The 17674-nt window shown below is 44.7% G+C and overlaps 1 protein-coding gene across 10 annotated transcripts in view; it reads left to right on the forward strand.

The window, feature by feature from the left end:
- Positions 1–17674, forward strand: part of PALM2AKAP2 (PALM2 and AKAP2 fusion) — a 465690-nt gene that overhangs the window by 340582 nt on the left and 107434 nt on the right. The window contains exon 1 of one of the 10 annotated variants that reach the window (XM_040481937.1): positions 15655–15795. The exons of 8 other annotated variants lie outside the window; for them this stretch is intronic. The gene's annotated coding sequence lies outside the window, so the exon portion shown is untranslated. Of the gene's footprint in view, positions 1–15654; positions 15796–16287; positions 16310–17674 lie in introns of those variants that run through there. One more of the 10 variants, XM_040481936.1, reaches the window with a different exon arrangement.

The raw sequence follows: 17674 nt of genomic DNA on the forward strand, positions 1-17674 counted from the left end.
AGAACACAGAAAATCCTAGCACGCCAGAATTTTCCTTCAGAAATAAGCCTTGTACTTACTTACATTATTAAAAGATAAACTGAGACATATTAGAATTTTTAAGAGTTTATTTGAGCCAAAATCAGTTTGAATTGGGCAGTGCTGAATCAGAAGTGGTTTGCAAGGCTCCAAAGATGGGAACTCAGGGAGAGATTTTTATAGAGAACAGGCAGAAACAAAGAAAGGGAATTATTGATTGCCTATAGCTTAAAGCCTAGTTGGCTCTTGTGATTGGTTGTCCTTAACGTTTTGATTTCATAACCTTGAGGTATTTACAGGCTTAGATTTTGGTTTGCTTACATAGGCGGCGATAGCAATGAAGCTATATCGGTCTAATGGCTTCTTTGTTTAATTAATTTAACAACATATACAATATTTCTTGCTTAGGCAAGAAACAAGATGGGTACCATTTAGGCGGGTTGGGATTCTGGCTGTAAAACTACTTTGAAAGGGGCATGTTTCCTAATCAAGGACATGAGAAAGCAACGTTAAAAACAAGGATGTTGCTTCTCTGTATGTAAAACTTACCGCTGGGAGAGAGATTGTTCTGGAAGCCAGATGTTCTCCAGTTACAAAAGGGGGAAAGCATTTAGAATCTTCCGGTGATGAATAGAGGCCACAGGTTGCAGCTTTCTTTGGACTTGGCTTTTAAAAAGCCATTCTGCTGAGGGTCTTTGTTGGCCAGCTGTGTCGAGGCCCTTTGTATTTGATGATGACGACACTGAGGATTATTTTGTGTGGGGGTTCGGGACAGAAAGACATGTTTGGGACCAGAAGTCATTTCTATGTTGTGTACCTACAAAAGGACTGCTCTAAACCTGCTTCCTTGCCAAAGGAAGTATTTTCTTGTAGATTTTTTTTAATCCTTGAAACTGTCTAGAGTGGTGGGTCTCAGAAGGGGGTGAGAGTCATACCAAGACCATACAGCTACGTTTTCACAATACTCCCTCTGAGAATTACTGTCTTGAATTTTTTTTTTTTTGAAATACGCATGTGGCATTATTACCAGGTAATAAATGTGAAAGGCTGTGCTGTAAACTGTAATAGGCTGCATCAGTATTGGTAATTATTATTCCTAAGTGCTACTCCCTATTTGTCAAATAAAATGAAAGTCAAATAAATGAAGTCATAGCCATTGACAGCTCTCCATTGTCTACGTATAGATAAGGATTATTCCTGGCAAAGGACAGATCTCAGGTACTTCTTTGTCATTTTATCTTTCATCATGTTCTCTTGCCAACACCAATAGCTAATATTGACTGAGCATTTGCTATGCACTCAGTTCTGTGCTAGGCCCTTCCATATACCATCTTCTATAATCTCCAAACTGACCCTGAGAGGGAGGGAGGGACTCTTATTAATCCCATTTTACAGATGTGGCCACTGTGACACAGTCAAGTGAAGCAACTTATCAAAGATCTCAAAGTGAGCATTTGAACCTGGCAGAAAGACAATGTTTAACCTCTCTATTTGAGTATTAATAAATGCAAGTTAGCTTTACTATTAGCTAAATCAGAGGAGCTCTAAGGATGGGGCAGAAGTAGCTTTGCCAGATAAAACATGAGATACTCAATTAAATTGAATTTTAGATTAGTGATGAATATATTTTTAGCATCAGTGTGTCCCAAATATTACATGGGACATACCAAGAAATGGTTTGTTGGTTACCTAAAATTTAAATTTAACCGGGTGTCCTATATTTTAATTTGCTAAGTTTGGCAGCCCTAATCAAAGGGGTGTTGCAAAGGAGATGAAGATAATTGCTTAATACATTTGATTATTATGGTTTGGAATTATTTGTGGTTTTGCATTTTTTTTATTATGACTTTATTCAATCAGGAATAACAATAGGTTATATTAGGCTTTAAATCAGACAGATACACCATTTCAGTTCACAAAATACACTGATAGCCTATCAACAGACTTCTCCTGACTTCTTTTTTTTTCTGGAAATAAAGGCTTCCAAACCTGATCCATGTCAAGATCTGTACCTCATTGGTTTTCTCTATGAAGTGAAACTATAGGAAATTCTGTCCCCATTTTATTTGTTTCTCTTGAATGAAGCTTTTTTCCCCTTAATCTGGGCATGTTATGATTTTTCTGAAGCCCATTCTAGAATTTTAATTTTAGCTGGGCTATTGGTGTTGGCCTGATTTCATTTTCTGCAGATAACTTCATCATCCCAGTTTTTAAAATGTCTTGCGCTTATACTTGGTAAAATTCCCCTCTCTCTAAGTGGTCACCTCCTAAAATAGATGACAGTGGCCTGGATATTCCGAGTCTAAGTTCTGATACATTCACAAATATTTCCTGAATACACCAGTGCATTTCCTCTCATGTACATTTCTAGCATTCCAGCAGTGGGAGCAACTAATGATGATAAAGCTCTAGAAATAGTCTCTGTTCGTGTAGGTCAGAGCCCATTTGCAGATAAGCCTGTCGTCTTATGAGTGGTTCATTGGCAAGTACAGGAGTCTATGACTTCCCAGAGAACTAAGTTAAGCAAACCAAATGCGAAAGCCATTGGCAGAAGCCATGGGTCTAAGCTGCCAGTCTGGTTCCCACTTAAGCAGGGGTTTGCCTAGATCTAGTTCATTCAACAAACTATGAATGTCTGGGAGGGTTTAGAATGGTCACAGGTTATTCCTGAAAAAAAATTATTCGTAGACTTTGTCCTTCCAAAACAAGTTGGGCATCACAGAGGCCTCATAAATCTTGAGTGTAATTCTCAGGAATACCTGTTGGATGCATAGGCAGAAACATCTTGCTTCATTATACAAGTATTTAAGACTGTGTTAAGTGAGCACCTAGTGTTCCTCTCAGTAAATGATCAAATGCCTTCCTCTTCCATCTCTTTCTTCTACCCATCCCCCAATGGCCTCCCTCCTTGCTTTTTTTCTGTTGGGGTAAAAAGTTGTAGTTAGCACGGTGAAAATCATGACATATGTGTAGGTTGTGTGTAAAGAGAGAAAACATGCTCAGACTAGGTGATTGACTGGCTAGGAGAGACTGCAAAACACGAACAGGCTTACACACCAAGAGCGAGGTTGTTTCGATGTAACTTGAGCCTATTGTTATTGCTTCCTCAGAAATGAGCCCGTGGAGATATGACATTTATTTTAGCTCAGCACTCTTATGTCTATTTCTGAAAAAGAAAAGATCCCAGCTGCTGCAGTCCCCACTTCCTTTCCCAAAGGGAACTGGGCTAGTGGGTAGGGTACTGAATCCACCATCACGTTCTCCATATGCTCTTTGGTGAGTTTTCATCTGTAACATGATGAATTTCTAGTCTAGTTCCATTTACAAAAAAAAAAAAATTAATGAGAATAATATTTAGTATATCGATAGTGATATTCATTAAATAATATTTATTTATTCTAACTTATTGAGAACTTTCCATGTGTCTGTCAGGCATTGCCCTGGATGCTTAGGGTATTATATTATTGGATTCTTATGCAACCCTATGAGATAGATACTATGAGTAATTTACAGAAGAAGAAAAGGTACAGAGAGACTAAGTAACTTGTCCAAGGACACAGCTAAGGAGTCTCAGAGCCCTGATCTAACCAGGCTGCCTTTGCTCCTAATGACTGTGTCATATGGCTTTGCCTGGTAGAACAAAATGACAGTGCTTATATGCAAATATATAAAGTAGGTCTCACAGTCCCTGATCAATAAGGGAGCTTTTATGTAGTTTTGTTTGCATTTGTTCTTCAATACAAAGCTGGAGTTTACCTGGTGGGATAAGATTCGATTTGCATCCCCAAGATTTGGTTGTTTTTCAGACTTGCCCTTGGGCCCTCATCCTGACAACATTCTGATTACATTTTCGTTATTCTACTGCTGTGATTCATGAATATGATAAAACAGAACTGCGTCTTCAGTAAATAAGGAAAGCTGGGCCCATGGTGAATAAATATACCTTTCAATGAATCTGGAGAAATTCAGCATACAGATATCCTGCAATATTTATTAGGAGACCCCTGTACCCACCAGGCCTGAGCTTAGGGCAGTTTCTTAATTCAGTTGTTCCTAAGATACCTGCATTTTTATAGCATTTATTAACTTTTAAGTAAAAAAAATCAGTTTATTTAATGTTGTGTTGCATGTTTTTTTTTTTTTTTTCTATGAGACGTACCATACATTTAAACAGATTCAGATTTTAAGGGTGATTTTTCAAATTAATGTCACTAAATCCTTTGGGAATTTTAAAAATAAAAGCTTATTTAAGGTTGAGAAATAGACAAACATTTATCCAGTAAGAGTCACTATTTTTATTATTCTTAATGTGTTTTAAATATGTTGGTTCTTGCAAAGAAAATATGAACAAAACCCAAATATGAAAAAAATTTCCAAGTTTATATTAAGTTTATCCCATGAGTGACATAGGAAAATCCCTCTTAAGAGAAATGGCATTGCAAAAAGAGGCAGAGAATCTTCTTTTTCAAATAAAAAAAATGCATCCTGTTTCTAAGCATTTTTCATCATATTTGACAGTTTATTAAAATGAACCTTTTTCTTCCATGTGGACTTCATCAAACTTTTCTTATCCTGTAATAGTCTTGACCCACCTTCCTGTTTTTTTCTCCTTTCCTCCCTCTCTCCTTCCTTCCTCCTTCTCTCCTTTCCTCTCTCCCTTCCTTCTTTGCTTCTTTCTTCCCTTCCTGATTTGTCCCCCACTGCTTTCCCAGCATTCACCAAGGGCTAGGCACTATGTTACTCTACCTGCATTGTTTCATTTAACACTTACAGCTACACTGTGAGGTATGTACCCTCCTTGTCCCATTGGTACGACAGATGAAGAAATCGATGCTCTGAGAACGTAACAATTTCCCAAGGTCATAAAAGCTGTAAGAGTGGAGTTAGGATTCAGTCTGAAGTCTGTAATATTCCAGAGCCCACAATTCATTGCTTTCCATACAATGAGGACGAATTTCTTTTAAAATTGGGAAAATGTCTTAATTAAAATGTAACAACAGGAAAATAGTTATGATCCCCTAGGAGAAGGAATGAGTCAAGAACTGATCTGATCTAAGACCACTCTGGCTTTTGGGACTGAACATAGGGAAATTACAGAGCAACAGACTGGCACAGAAAAGTTATAACCAGTAGCTAACATTTACTGAGAATCGAAAAGGTAGGTTCTATGGACTTTGTTAGCATTACCTCATCCAGTGCTCACCACAGGCTCATGATATAAAATACTATGTAATCGTCCCTATTTTAAAGATTGGGAAACTGAGGCACAGGCGGGTAAGGTAACCTGTGGAAGGTCCCGCCTGGAACCCACCTCCTCTCTGTGGTCCACAAGTGCTCTTCTTTTCTTGGGGAAATGTTGAACCTGTTAATGTCACAAGCACCCTTTCACTTGGAGTTCAGATCCAGAGCAAAGACCATACAGTATGTTTTCCTTGTGGAGGGACTCCGTAACTTTCAAGCCACACGTTTTTTGTGCCAGTGACATGTCTGAGAAGAGCTGGGTTTGTCACTAACGAGTTCAAGAGAGAAGAATGGCACAGAAAATAGGAGAGGAAAAGGAAAGGCCAACCAAATTCACCCATGGTAAATTTTAGAAATGTAAGGGTCGTGAGGTCCTTTCATACAAAGTACCAAATTCTCCTTGGCATTTGCCTTACAGGAAAGTCTAGTTTATTTGGTGTTTTAAAAGTGCATATATTTTTTTAACCTAAAAGCTTAAGAACTATTTTATTCAATGTGTTTCAAAAGGCTATTTTTGTGAGTTGGTGCTTTGCTTTTAAAAAGACATTTCCAGGGGTGCCTGGGTGGCTCAGTTGGTTAAGCATCCACCTCTTGATTTTGGCTCAGGTCACGATCTCATTCATGGTTCGTGGGTTTGAGTCCCACGTTGGGCTTTGTGCTGACAGTGCGGAGCCTGCTTGGGATTCGCTGTCTCTCTCTCTTTCTCTCTCAGTCTCTCTCTCTCTCTCTTTCTGCCCCTCCCCCACCTCTCAAAATAAATAAACTTGTGAAGACATTTCCTAGAAACCTACTCGAATGGGGACTAGTTGAAAAGAGCATTTTATTATAATGATTTATTATCAGAGTGTTGGTGGACAGAGTGACAGCTGCTGAAATCTTCAAGTGGTGAGGGAGGGCGACTTACTGAGAAAGGAGGACAGTAGTCTGGAAGAAACAGCAAGAACACTCATCGCCCCCTCCAGAGAGAGAGCAAGCATATGACTGTTCACTGCCACCTCCCCAACACATGTCCGGGTATGTCATACACGACAGGATCTTAATAAATATCTGTGAAATGGATAGACGATTGAATGAGAAGGAGTTGTAATTTTGTCAAGAGGAGCCATTTGAGATTGGTTTAGGAGGTGAACTCGGGTGCCCTGTGAAAGATGGACAAGATGGGGGAGAGGCCAAAGGCAGAGATGCCTGTCAAGAGGCCGGTGACGGTCCAGGTCAGAAAGGAGGAAGGACTGGACTATGCAGAAACAGTGGGGACAGTAAGAGAAACCACAGTGGCTGGACCTCAGTGAAGAAAAAGGCAGAGGTGACCATGGGGACCACAAGACCCTAAGTCAGGAAATGCAGGGAAGATGAGTGGTGGGGAGGCATGTACAGAGTTTGGCTGGAATATGTGGGTTGGATGGATACGCACGGGAAGATGCTGGGCCTCAGGCAGGATTCTAGGGTGCACTCAGTAGAATGTCTCTACCCAGGGGAATGTCAAGATAATGGGAATGGGGGGAAGAAGATTGTGGTTGGGGAAGAGCAGCCTTTGGGGCAGGCTGAGGAAGAGGGCTTGGAAGGGGAGGAGTTGGACAGGCCAGGACTGGTGAGAAGGACTTTGTAGGTGAAGAGAGGAGTGTGAGGGAGAATGGCTTCCAGAGCTGGTGGATCCAGGGCAGATTGAGTGATCCCAAGGCACACAAAACAAGAGCGGTAAATGATGCCAAGGCTGGAAGAAGAGGGGGGCGGGGGGCAGACGGTGGGGACACTGACTCTGCACATTTCAGCATGGCAGGGTCCCTGCCCCGGGATAAGATGATGCCTACTCCTGTGGGAACTGGGCCCTCTGGATACAGTGCCCGGAAGGCATCCCTTTCCGAGAGTGGGCACGAAGCACAGCACACCTGAGTGTCAGTGGGGAGCCCTCATCCCCAGCCCCCTCCGTTGGGTTCAGGTCCATGGCAGCGTCCTCTGCCTGTCAACTATCACAGAATATTGAGAATGGGCTGGAGGCTTTAAGAGAACCCAAAGCAAAACCCCCCTGACAGCACAGCCCACCCTGGGTGCCCAGGCTGCCAATACGACGCTACCCCTGCTTCTGCATCTTGTCTGGCCTTACTGCCAGACCCCCAGAGATGGGCCACAGATCTGAGCCTGGCCTTAATACCCGGGCTTCCCCTCACCGTCCCGTGTAATTCTTGTTGTTTGGTGTTCTCTTTCAAAGTAATAAAAATGCCAAAGGAAGCAAGCTTGCAGCAAAGAACTTCTCACCGGGCTGGGAGTGAGCAGGCCCGCACCTGAGTCCTGACTTTAACCCAGTCTTGCTGGGCAGTTCTACTCAAATGCTGTAGGATCCATCTAGGATTCATTTGCCTCGCTGCTGACAACTGACCCTGAGTTCTGACCTTGCCACCGGCTCTGAGCTTACAGCTTTACGCGGATGATCTCATTACACTCAAAGCAACCATATATGGTAGAAATTCTGATGTGCCTTTTTTACAGGTGAGGATTCAGAGAGACGGCTTTCCCAAGTTCACACAGCTAATAAGGGACAGATCAGGATTCGATCCCAGGCCTCTTGCTCCAGAGACTCTATATTTCACGGACACTTGGTTATACCGTAAAATGAGGAACGTGGCTTGGGTGACGAGTAGTTTTTTTTCTCCCTAGGTCTTATTCTCTTGTCTCTGGCATCTCGATATGCCCTCCCCCATCCCAATTGAGTGCAAAAAAAAATGCTTAAAATAAAAAACGGCAGCAGCAGCAGCAGCTGTCTGTCTAAACACGCTGTCCTCGTCTCTGTGCCTGCCTATCTTATCTCGACCAGTCTATAAATTACTTAGCAGTCCGGCACCTAGGCTCCTCAGCGCCTGAGCCCTTCATGGGAGACACAGACTGTTTCAGATACCTGGCAGCTTTACCCATTTCTGTTATCTGTCAGACTTCTTAAGGTATTTGAGTTTGCAGTGCCTGCTCCTAAAATTAACCAGGCACTGGTCTAAAAAGAAAAGCAACCAGGGAGGGAGAAAGGGAGGAAGGACGGAAAGTAAGGAGGAGAGGAGAAGAAGAGGATGCCTTGGGGAAAGCGTTGACCTGAGGAGGTACAGAGTCTGCACGGATCATGTGGCTCTGTGTGCTTTAGTGGACTTTTTCATAAGCTATGGTGGCTTCTCGGGTGATTTTCTATTGGCCATGGTCCCATCCCAACAGAGGCTTTAAACATACTGTAGAAGCAGCGATTAGCATTCTCCATATTTAAATGATCGTAACACTTTATAATCTTGGTGGCTATTTAGGGAAGTAATTAATTTACTCCATGCATGTAAACTTAAAGTGCCTTCACAATATAGCTCATCATCCTACTCAACACTAGGATAAGTAAAGTAATGTGAACACAGTGTTGTCGAAGGAAAAAGCCTGCTTTCTCCCTAGGTAGGTCTCCGTATCAAAACATTTGATGAGTAAGTCAGAAACTACTGCGAAAAGTACCTCTGCGACCATCCTAGTTATTGACGATGTCAAGATTTAGTCTTTCTCCACCCCTGATATTACTGAAAGTCTTTATGGTTCTTTCCATAAATGAACAAACAGCCTGTACTCCCAAGTTCTGAGGGAAACTTGGGAGTTACTGGGAAAATATTACAGTCCCATTTTTTAAGAACTAAAAAAACAATTCTCCATCTTCACCTAAAATCGAAAAGGGGTTAAACACCACCAGAAAGAAAGGTGGTTTTGCATTTAAAACCCAGATCGTTCATGAGAAGCAAATCCACTGAGTTTACTCAGCAAGGACTATCCTGGCCATGGCAGGCACTGTTTCCCAGCACCCCGTGAACATGCTTTGTACAGTCCAAGTATATTGGCTATATTTTATGTTTTCAATGTCATGCTTTAAAAAGTACCTCATTTTAGGCTTTGTCTCCATTAGGGAATGAACTCTGGAATTTTTAGTACTTTTTTTTTTTAAGTAATCTCTGCACCTAACGTGGGGCTCAAACTCACCACCTCAAGACCACGGATGCTCTGCCAACTGAGCCAGCCAGGTGCCTCTAGTAGATTTTTCATATCTTTATTTTTTCATATTTATATATTTATTGGGGGGGGGCAAGGGGCAGTGAGAGAGGGAGAGAGAGAGAATCCCAAGCAGGCTCCACACTGTCAGGGCAGAGCCTGGTGTGGGGCTTGATCCCACGAACTGTGAGATCATGACCTGAGCCGAAATCAAGAGTCAGACACTCAACCCACTGAGCCTCCTGGGCTCTCCCAGCAGATCTTTAAAATGCTTCAGTCGTTAAATGAGATAAAATCCTTAGCCAAGAAACAAAGAACTTGTGCATCATAGGGCTTTGTTGCTCCTAATTACCAAGTAATATGTGAGTATGTTCTTGTTGTTAGCGCATGAGCTCTGAGGCCTCTGGAGCTAAGGATGTGGGCTACAATCATCTCATGTAGCCATGGGTGACTTCTTCCCTCACTGGGGTACTCTGTCCTCTGTGCCCTCTTCCTTCCCCACCCTGCCCTTCCCCTCTGCAAATAGCATTTTTCCTCCACCCTTCCCAACACAGGGCTTCCCCATGTTGCTGCTTTTCATTGAAGATTTTAGTTTGGAATACTGTATGACTCTCTGTTTATTATGCTACCGTTTAAAGCTTTATTACAATGGGCAGTCTGGATGATGCGATGTCACTTTGCCAAGGTAGAGAAGGCACAGGCCAGCTACAATGTGGGACAAAATAAAGACAATTAGATGGACAAAAGTTGTTTGGGTTTTGGAATGTTTCATTTGGAGTGTTTTTAAAGGTCTTTGAAAAAAGAGTCTCAAACGGCAGGGGTGAATGTCATGAGGTCACCCTTTCCTTGTGTTAGAAGGTGTGGCAAAGGAGAGACCAAGTGTGAGGCTGCAGGAAAAGGAAATAAATGTGGAACAGGCAGGAAAGGAACGTACTGGGGCACAGGAAGCCACAGACCCTGGAGAGGAAAGGAAGGAAAGGCAGGCATCACAAATGAGGCCAAGAATGGGAGGAAACACAGTCCTAGAGCCAAATATTCTCATGTGACACTGTCCCTATTTCTGTGTCCATGATCTCCCCTTCTGCCTCAGGACTGTGTCCACCCCAAGTGCTCCCTAAACCAGGCTGGGCAACAGAATCATGTGGAAAGCTTAAACAGATACAGATTCCTGGGGCTCAGATCTAGGGGGAAAAAAATCTGTTGCTTTCTTTTTTTCTGGCTACTCTCAATGTGAGCTAGCTTGACAAACACTGATTTGCAGGCTTTCGATCTGACTGCCACTTAGCAACCAGGTCTGACCTTAGAGAAGAGTTGGCTTTGAGAAGGGTGTTTTTCATTTGATAAAACATAACTGCAAGTCCAAACAAACAGTCCATTGACTGACCTGTGTCAGTCTTATATGTGGTATACTCCAAACATTGACAGTTGAAACACTCCATGATGGGTCATCCCTTTTATGAAAACGCCACGTTATCTGGAGATGCCCGTTTTGCCTTTCAGTAAGAATCAGGGATCAGTGGGGAACCGTGTTAAGTGGCAAATCCACAGACGTACAGAACATCCACATGAATAAGGTAAAACCACTATTTGATTTAGAAAGCAAGCAAATGATCCGTATGGCTCCTAGGACTTAGTTGGCTGTCCCAAGTCCTGCAGCCAGCAGGGATAAATTTTTCCTTTTATATCTAAAGTAAATTATTTGAACCCCTACTGACAGAGTAGAAGATGTCCAGTGCCCACCCCACTATTTTTATGGGCTTTTAACTCAAGGGGTTAACTCAAGTGGGGTGGGGTGAGTTCTCCTACTCACTTGTTCTGATTTCTTATTTAGTTTGACTTCTTCATCTCACATTATCTTGCCTGATATCCACCCTGTACCAAGCCTTATACAAGCCCTTTGCCTTTGGTTCTCCAAACGCTGTTTTAAGAGGTTACCAGAAGTACTTACATCACAACAGAGCACAGCAAACAACTTTAAAACTGTATATTAAATAAATACTCTTTTGCTTTTGGCCTTTTCGGTGATCAGGAATTTCTCATTCTCTGACTTCTCCCCACCCCCAATCTCCATAGATTCCCAAAGTGAATTGCACTTGAACAGTGTATAAATATTTTTTATCTCAAGAGATATCACCAAATTGTCTTCTGAATTTAGCAATGTATTAATATCAATGTATATTCCCATCCACAGAGTACAATCACTTAATTTTCATCATTCCCTCACCAACAAGAAATAAAATTTGTATTTTATGTACTTACCAATATCATAGGCAAAATATATTGTCCCAATATTGTCACTTACATTTCTTTAATTATGAAGTTTGAGCATTATTTATCTATATAATATCTATATATTTATCTATAAACGACGGTTTTCTTTTCCCTATTAGGTATTTGGCGATTTTCTTCAATTTTCTTATTGATTTGTAAGAACTCTTCACATAGTAGAGATAGTAATTCATCGTTATGTATGTTGCAAATATTTTCCCCAGTTTGTTTCTTCTCCTACATTTTCAGTGGTGCATCTGGTCCCATGATGCCCTTGGGATTGGGATTGTTCCTAACTTTCCAGTGACCTCACCTGTTGCTTGTGGGGAAAGCCCCACAGATCTAAGACTATTGGTTTCATGGAGGCCAGCCTTTTTGGTGTTGGTCTTTTTCCTTAATCCCCTCCTCCTCTTCCTCCTCCTCACCCCTTATTCCTCTTCCTCTTCCTTCTTCCTAGTAAATCTTTATTTTCAGTGGGACACATTTAACATATGAAGATGACACCCAGCTGATGTTTTTTGATGTTGCTCCTTGCTAGAAGGAGGAAGTGGCAAGTTCTCTTTTATGATGGGCCTCCCTGGCCCCCCCCCCTTTTGGTTTGCAAATGATCTCTCTGAGGGACTCACTGAGTCTCTTTTTCAGTTTCTACTTTTCTCTAAGTTTAGGGACATGTGGCTACTGAAAGACCAGTATTTGCAGGACTCGGTTCATTGTGCTTAGTTTGGGAGAAAGAGAAGAGCTTTGTCAGTCTGTATCTAGGCTGACCTCTTTCCCAAAAAGCCTTTACTTTTGGTGTTTCTTCAGCAGGTACATTGTATTTCTTGGGTCCCTTGGAGGTCACTGTCCCTCGGGGCACAGTTTATGTCACTCCAGCAACATAGCAGATGCAAAATGGGCGGATATGTACATTAGGCCATAGTGAAAGAAGTCCTGAGTTCTTTCCTGGCTAAGCAAAATTTCCATAGGTTTTGTGTCCTAGATGCTGCAGGGCCTTTGGGAGTATTAAACATTCACACATCTCAACTATGTTTTTTTCCCCCCCACAAAATTAGGAGCCCTTTCTTTGCTTCAAATGGGCTTCTGTAGTGCATCTAGGAGACTAAATGTGCTTCTTTCATAAAATATTCTCAGCTCCAATAACCATTATCATGTTAAGAGACAAATGATGTGATGTACCCATAAGAATGTGCTGGGTGATAAAGCCAGCTTTCCCCATCTCCAGCATTTCTCATATTCTCATGTTCTTTTTTTTTTTTTTTTTTTTTTTATTTTTGGGACAGAGACAGAGCATGAACGGGGGAGGGCAGAGAGAGAGGGAGACACAGAATCGGAAACAGGCTCCAGGCTCCGAGCCATCAGCCCAGAGCCTGATGCGGGGCTCGAACTCACGGACCGTGAGATCGTGACCTGGCTGAAGTCGGACGCTTAACCGACTGCGCCACCCAGGCGCCCCTCTCATATTCTCATGTTCTTAAGATCACGTGGAAGCTGTTAGAACACTTTTCCTAGCCCTGCCCCCATGGATTCTGACTTTGTAGGTAAAGGTGGTGCCGAGAAATCTGCATTTTTAGTGAGCGCAGAGGTGGTTCTGATGTCTGTGGTCCTTGGTATTGGCTTTGAGTCCAAGGCCAGATGTCTCAATCTCAGCACCATTGACATTTGGAACATGGTACTCTTTTGTTGCTGGGGTGCTGGTTAGCAACATCTGGGACCTTATCCCTTAGATGTCAGTAGCACCCTCCCCCCATTATAACAATCAGGAATGCCTCCAGACATTGCCAACATGTCCCCTGGGGAGTCAAATCACCCTCAACTGAGAACCACTGACTGGGGGGGGGGGGGAATAAATGAGAAAATGCTAATTAAAAACAGTTTTTACTTACATACATAGATGGTCATACCCTCACATTGATTTCATTGAACAAATTAAACGAATATTTCTGAGCACCTGATATGCACTAAGCATTTTATATTAAAAATGTTTAATCATGGTTACTTCTTTCACATAAGATGGAAGAAAAGGAAATGTTCTTGTAAGTTAATATCTGTTGAATATGCATTTTTCCTAAATTAATATTCCCAATAGTTTTCTGTAGGATATATCAGAGCTTTAAAATTAATATTAAAAAAGTAATATTAATTAACCAATATGAAAAGTAATATTAAATTAAAATGAATATTAAAATTGGCATTGCTTTGGGGAGGATGTAATTCAGCTGAGGTGAATTGCTGTCCTCTCTAGTGATGAAACAAATTTGATTTATAAACTTTACATTTATTTTAATTTAGAAACATAGGAAGAAAGCCATGATGCACCTGCCATAATACTGTTTCTAAAACCTCACCTCTGCTGTAATTTTAGAATCTCTCCTTGGAGAGTCTAATATGTGGTCTACATAAATAAATAACTGTACCCAAACATGCTCATTTCAATGTGAGTTTTTCACATGTTAGTAAAATGTTAAAAATAGACCATGATGTAGGGCACTCAGATATTTAACTGCTTACGTCAGTGACAGGAGGAGCAACAAGGAAGGAAAGAGGGAAAGAGAGAAGGTAGGAAGGGAGGGGGAAGGGAGGGACAGAAGGAGGAAAGAAGAAAGGAAGGAAGGAAAGAAGGAAGAAAGGGAAGGAACAGGAATTGATTGAGGATAATGCTCTATAATCTCTGACCACCGGTCAGTAAATTCTATTGAAATTCAAGAGTAGAGACCTACAAGGAGGCTGGTGAAACCATTCCTAAAAGGCAAGAAAAAGAAGCCTATTGACATTCAGGAACCCTGAAGAGATCAGCTGACTTCTCCATTGTAGACTTTATCCCCCTCCTCCCAGAAAGGTGTGAATACAGCTCAAGACAGGAAAGGAGTCTTTTTTGCAGAGGGTGCTGTTGTTAATGTGTCAACAGTGTGGACAGGCTTTCTGGGCAGTTCCCAATGATATCATTTCTTTGTACTGGAGATCAAGGACCTTTGTGGATTAGGAAAGAAGAACCAGACCCCGGCAGCTGTCTTTCCTGCTGTGTTTGGCAGGCAGCACTGAGTCTCAGAAGAGGACCCCAGGACCTTGGCCAGGGGTTCAGAAAGAAGCAGGCCCACCTAGAAATGGAAACTCCAAGGAGAGTAAGGCGCTCTGACTTACAAAGCTGGAGAGAGAATAAATAGGAAAATGAAAAACCCCCATCATTCCTAGTGGAAGGCTGAATTCAAGAAACCTAGCTTTATAATATTTTCCTCTGCAGAGAGCGTGCAGAGTAAGATAACTGCTTGCTTTTTAAAAATGCTGTTTTCTGTGTAGGGTGTTTCAGCGTGTGTCCTCTCAGGATTTCCAGACAGTCCCTAAAGGGTCATTAACATTATTTAAATATTCATGCTGGGGGAGGGGACCACAGACTGAAATTTCAGACCGCTCCAGAGTGAGGGACGGTTGGCTACCATCCTGATGCGGCCCCACCTTGTGTATCAGCTGCCTCCTTCCCCACCGATGGCTTTGTTAACACACGCGCTTTGACACCAGGCCACCGGCTGCACAACGAGGAGGGCAGCGCGACGGCTCTGGAGAGCCGGTGAGCCGGAAGCATCCCCGTCCACACCTTGGCCTCTAGGCCACAACGGGGAGAGCCCCAAAACACAAAGACGCACTTCCTAACCGCTGCCGGCCGTTGTACTTACCCGGGGACAGTCGCGCGGTGTCGAAATGAAGGATTGCTCCCACCTCGGGCAGGAGCTCAGCAGCCCCTGGCGTTGTGAGCGCGCACATACACCCACACGCTTCCACCTACTTACATACACGTACGTGTACCCCAACACACACCCGCCTGTGCACACGCCGACACGCCCACCCGTGCACTGACAACAGGTCCACATCCCCAGACACGGAGCCCTCTCCCCAGTTAGGAAATACTGGGCTTCACTTGCCTCTATCCATCCATCTCTCCATCCCTCCACCCCTCCAATGTACCCATTCATTCATTTCGTGGTTTCTCGGTTTGTGCTTTGGATTCCACCGAAGCCAGAGACGCGTGGGTGGATGGGGAGGGCACTTGGAAGCGGAGGGGCGGCCCGCGGTCGCCGGGCGCCGAGAGGGGCGGGGAAGGGGCGGGCTCCGGCAGCCCACGGGCGGCGCTCCTGGCCCTCCGGCGCGCCCAGCGGCCGCTGCGCCCGGCAGACGCGCTCGCCCCGGCCCCGGGGCTGCCGCACGCCTTCCCTGGAGCTTCTCAGACGCCCCGCGTCGGAGCAGAGCTCGAGGACTGCGCCCCCCAGGATCCCGCGCCCAGAGGTGGGTGGCCCAGGTTGGGGGCGCGGCGGCCTCCGACTCCGCGTCCCCGGGACGCCCTCCTAGTGTTGCGGCCTCAGGCGTCGTCCCCGGGGCGCCCTCCGAGTGTTGGGGCTCCAGGCGTGGGGAAAGGGTGGCCCGGGAGGGGCTGCAGATCTGGGGTGTCCTCCGAAGGATCGCGGACTTTAAAGGGCTTTTATGGCCTTGCCTAGCGGAGCGTGTGCGCGGAGGTGGCCTGGCTGGAAAGGGCTGTGGCCATGTGGCTTTGAATTCCTAGGTTTGGGGGAGGGCCGAGCCTTTGGCTGCTTTATTCAATACTTAGTTATATATGCTTTAGAAAAATAAACTTAGGACCCTTTCATCTGCCCTCCAACACACACACACACACACACACACACACACACACACACACACACACAGGCGGGCTGTACAGGAAAAGCGGGGAATATCTAACGGCCGTGGCCACCCCTCCAGATCCGGAGCAGCAAAGGATGGAACCACTGGTTCCAGCTCCCGAGTAAGACGCGGGTCCTTCGATGGCAGCGCTGGGGTGTTGGGGGAGCGCAGGCCGGGGAGGGCCGGGTCCCCGGCCAGCCGGAGCCTCGCGGACTGGGTCTGGGAGCTGCACACTCCGGAGACCATGCAGCCTTTCTGTGCAGGGACGCCCGGAGTACGCGCTGAGCCTGGAAGTTTGGCCTGTGGCTGAGACCCCAGCTGTTAGGACCCGGTGTTTTATCCTGGATAAAGCGGAGGGTACCTCTCTTTGGGCCCTTCGTGGAGACAGTTTGGGGAGTGGAAGGGGCTGGTCGCGGTGGTGCTCGCTGGGCAAACTGTGCCTGTAATCTGGGTGGAGGCAGCGTGAGCTCAGGGATGGGAGCGAGGAGATCCTGGCGGCCCTGAGAAATTCTGGAGAAGCGTACTGGAGGACGAGGGACTGAATCGAAGTCCGTGAGAGCTGGGAGCCCGGGACCTGGCGGAGGAAGGCGGGCGGGCCTGGGAGCGGCGGCGCGGGTGGCCGTGAGCACTGCCGGCTAAGGGGCGGCTGCGCGCAGTGGGGAGCCAGGCAGGGAGCAGAACAGGCAGCGGGTTCCTGAGCTCCCGACCCTCATGGCAGACCCTCGCCAGCCTTGGAGACCTTTCCCTAATCCGCAAAAAGGGGGCGTCGCGAAGGGCGATGACTCATTTTGAGAGGCCGTGGGTTGTCTCTCCAGACCCGTTCAAGCCAGTTGCGTGGGGCAGTATTGATTTGGCTGTGATAGGCTGTGTGGTCAGACTTTGACAAATCTCTACCCTTCTCTGTAGCAGCTTTAAGTGCAGAGCCATTAATGTAGGCAAGCCTCTTTCCCCCGCCCCCCCCCCCAAATGTATTTCTCTTTGAAAAGAGATCTCACACATACACACACTTACCTATACATCTCTACATGGTGCATCTCTGAATCTGCTAACAAGTTCACAGGGGAAGCAGCCTTCCGTCTTCACATGTTGCCAGGCATCTGGAGGCCACCAGGCACCACTGTGATCCCAGGACGTTGGTTTTTCTTGGTTTTGTTCTAATTCAAGAGTTTCGCTTAAGCATCACACTTTTCTTCCTGGAAATGGTCCTAATTTCATTAAATATTGTCTCTTTCCTCCCACCTGGCACCATCCCCAAGCCTGATCAATAAAATTTCAGAGTAAGGAGTTTACTTTGTCTGTTTAAACGTAAAGCCCTTTAAGAATTAAAACTTGCCCTAACACATCTTCTAAATGGCTGTCCATTGCCAGCTTTCTCCTGCCCAGTTTTGACACTGGCTCTTTGCTCAGAGTGCGCTTTCTCCTTTGAGTGGGCACAACATGGGTCAGGTAGGTCCTGCAATTATTTGGGGCTACACCAATACCATTA

This window comes from Herpailurus yagouaroundi, unplaced genomic scaffold (genome assembly GCF_014898765.1).
Source record: "Herpailurus yagouaroundi ecotype Mexico unplaced genomic scaffold, PumYag 160, whole genome shotgun sequence".
NCBI classification, from domain to species: Eukaryota; Metazoa; Chordata; class Mammalia; order Carnivora; family Felidae; genus Herpailurus; species Herpailurus yagouaroundi.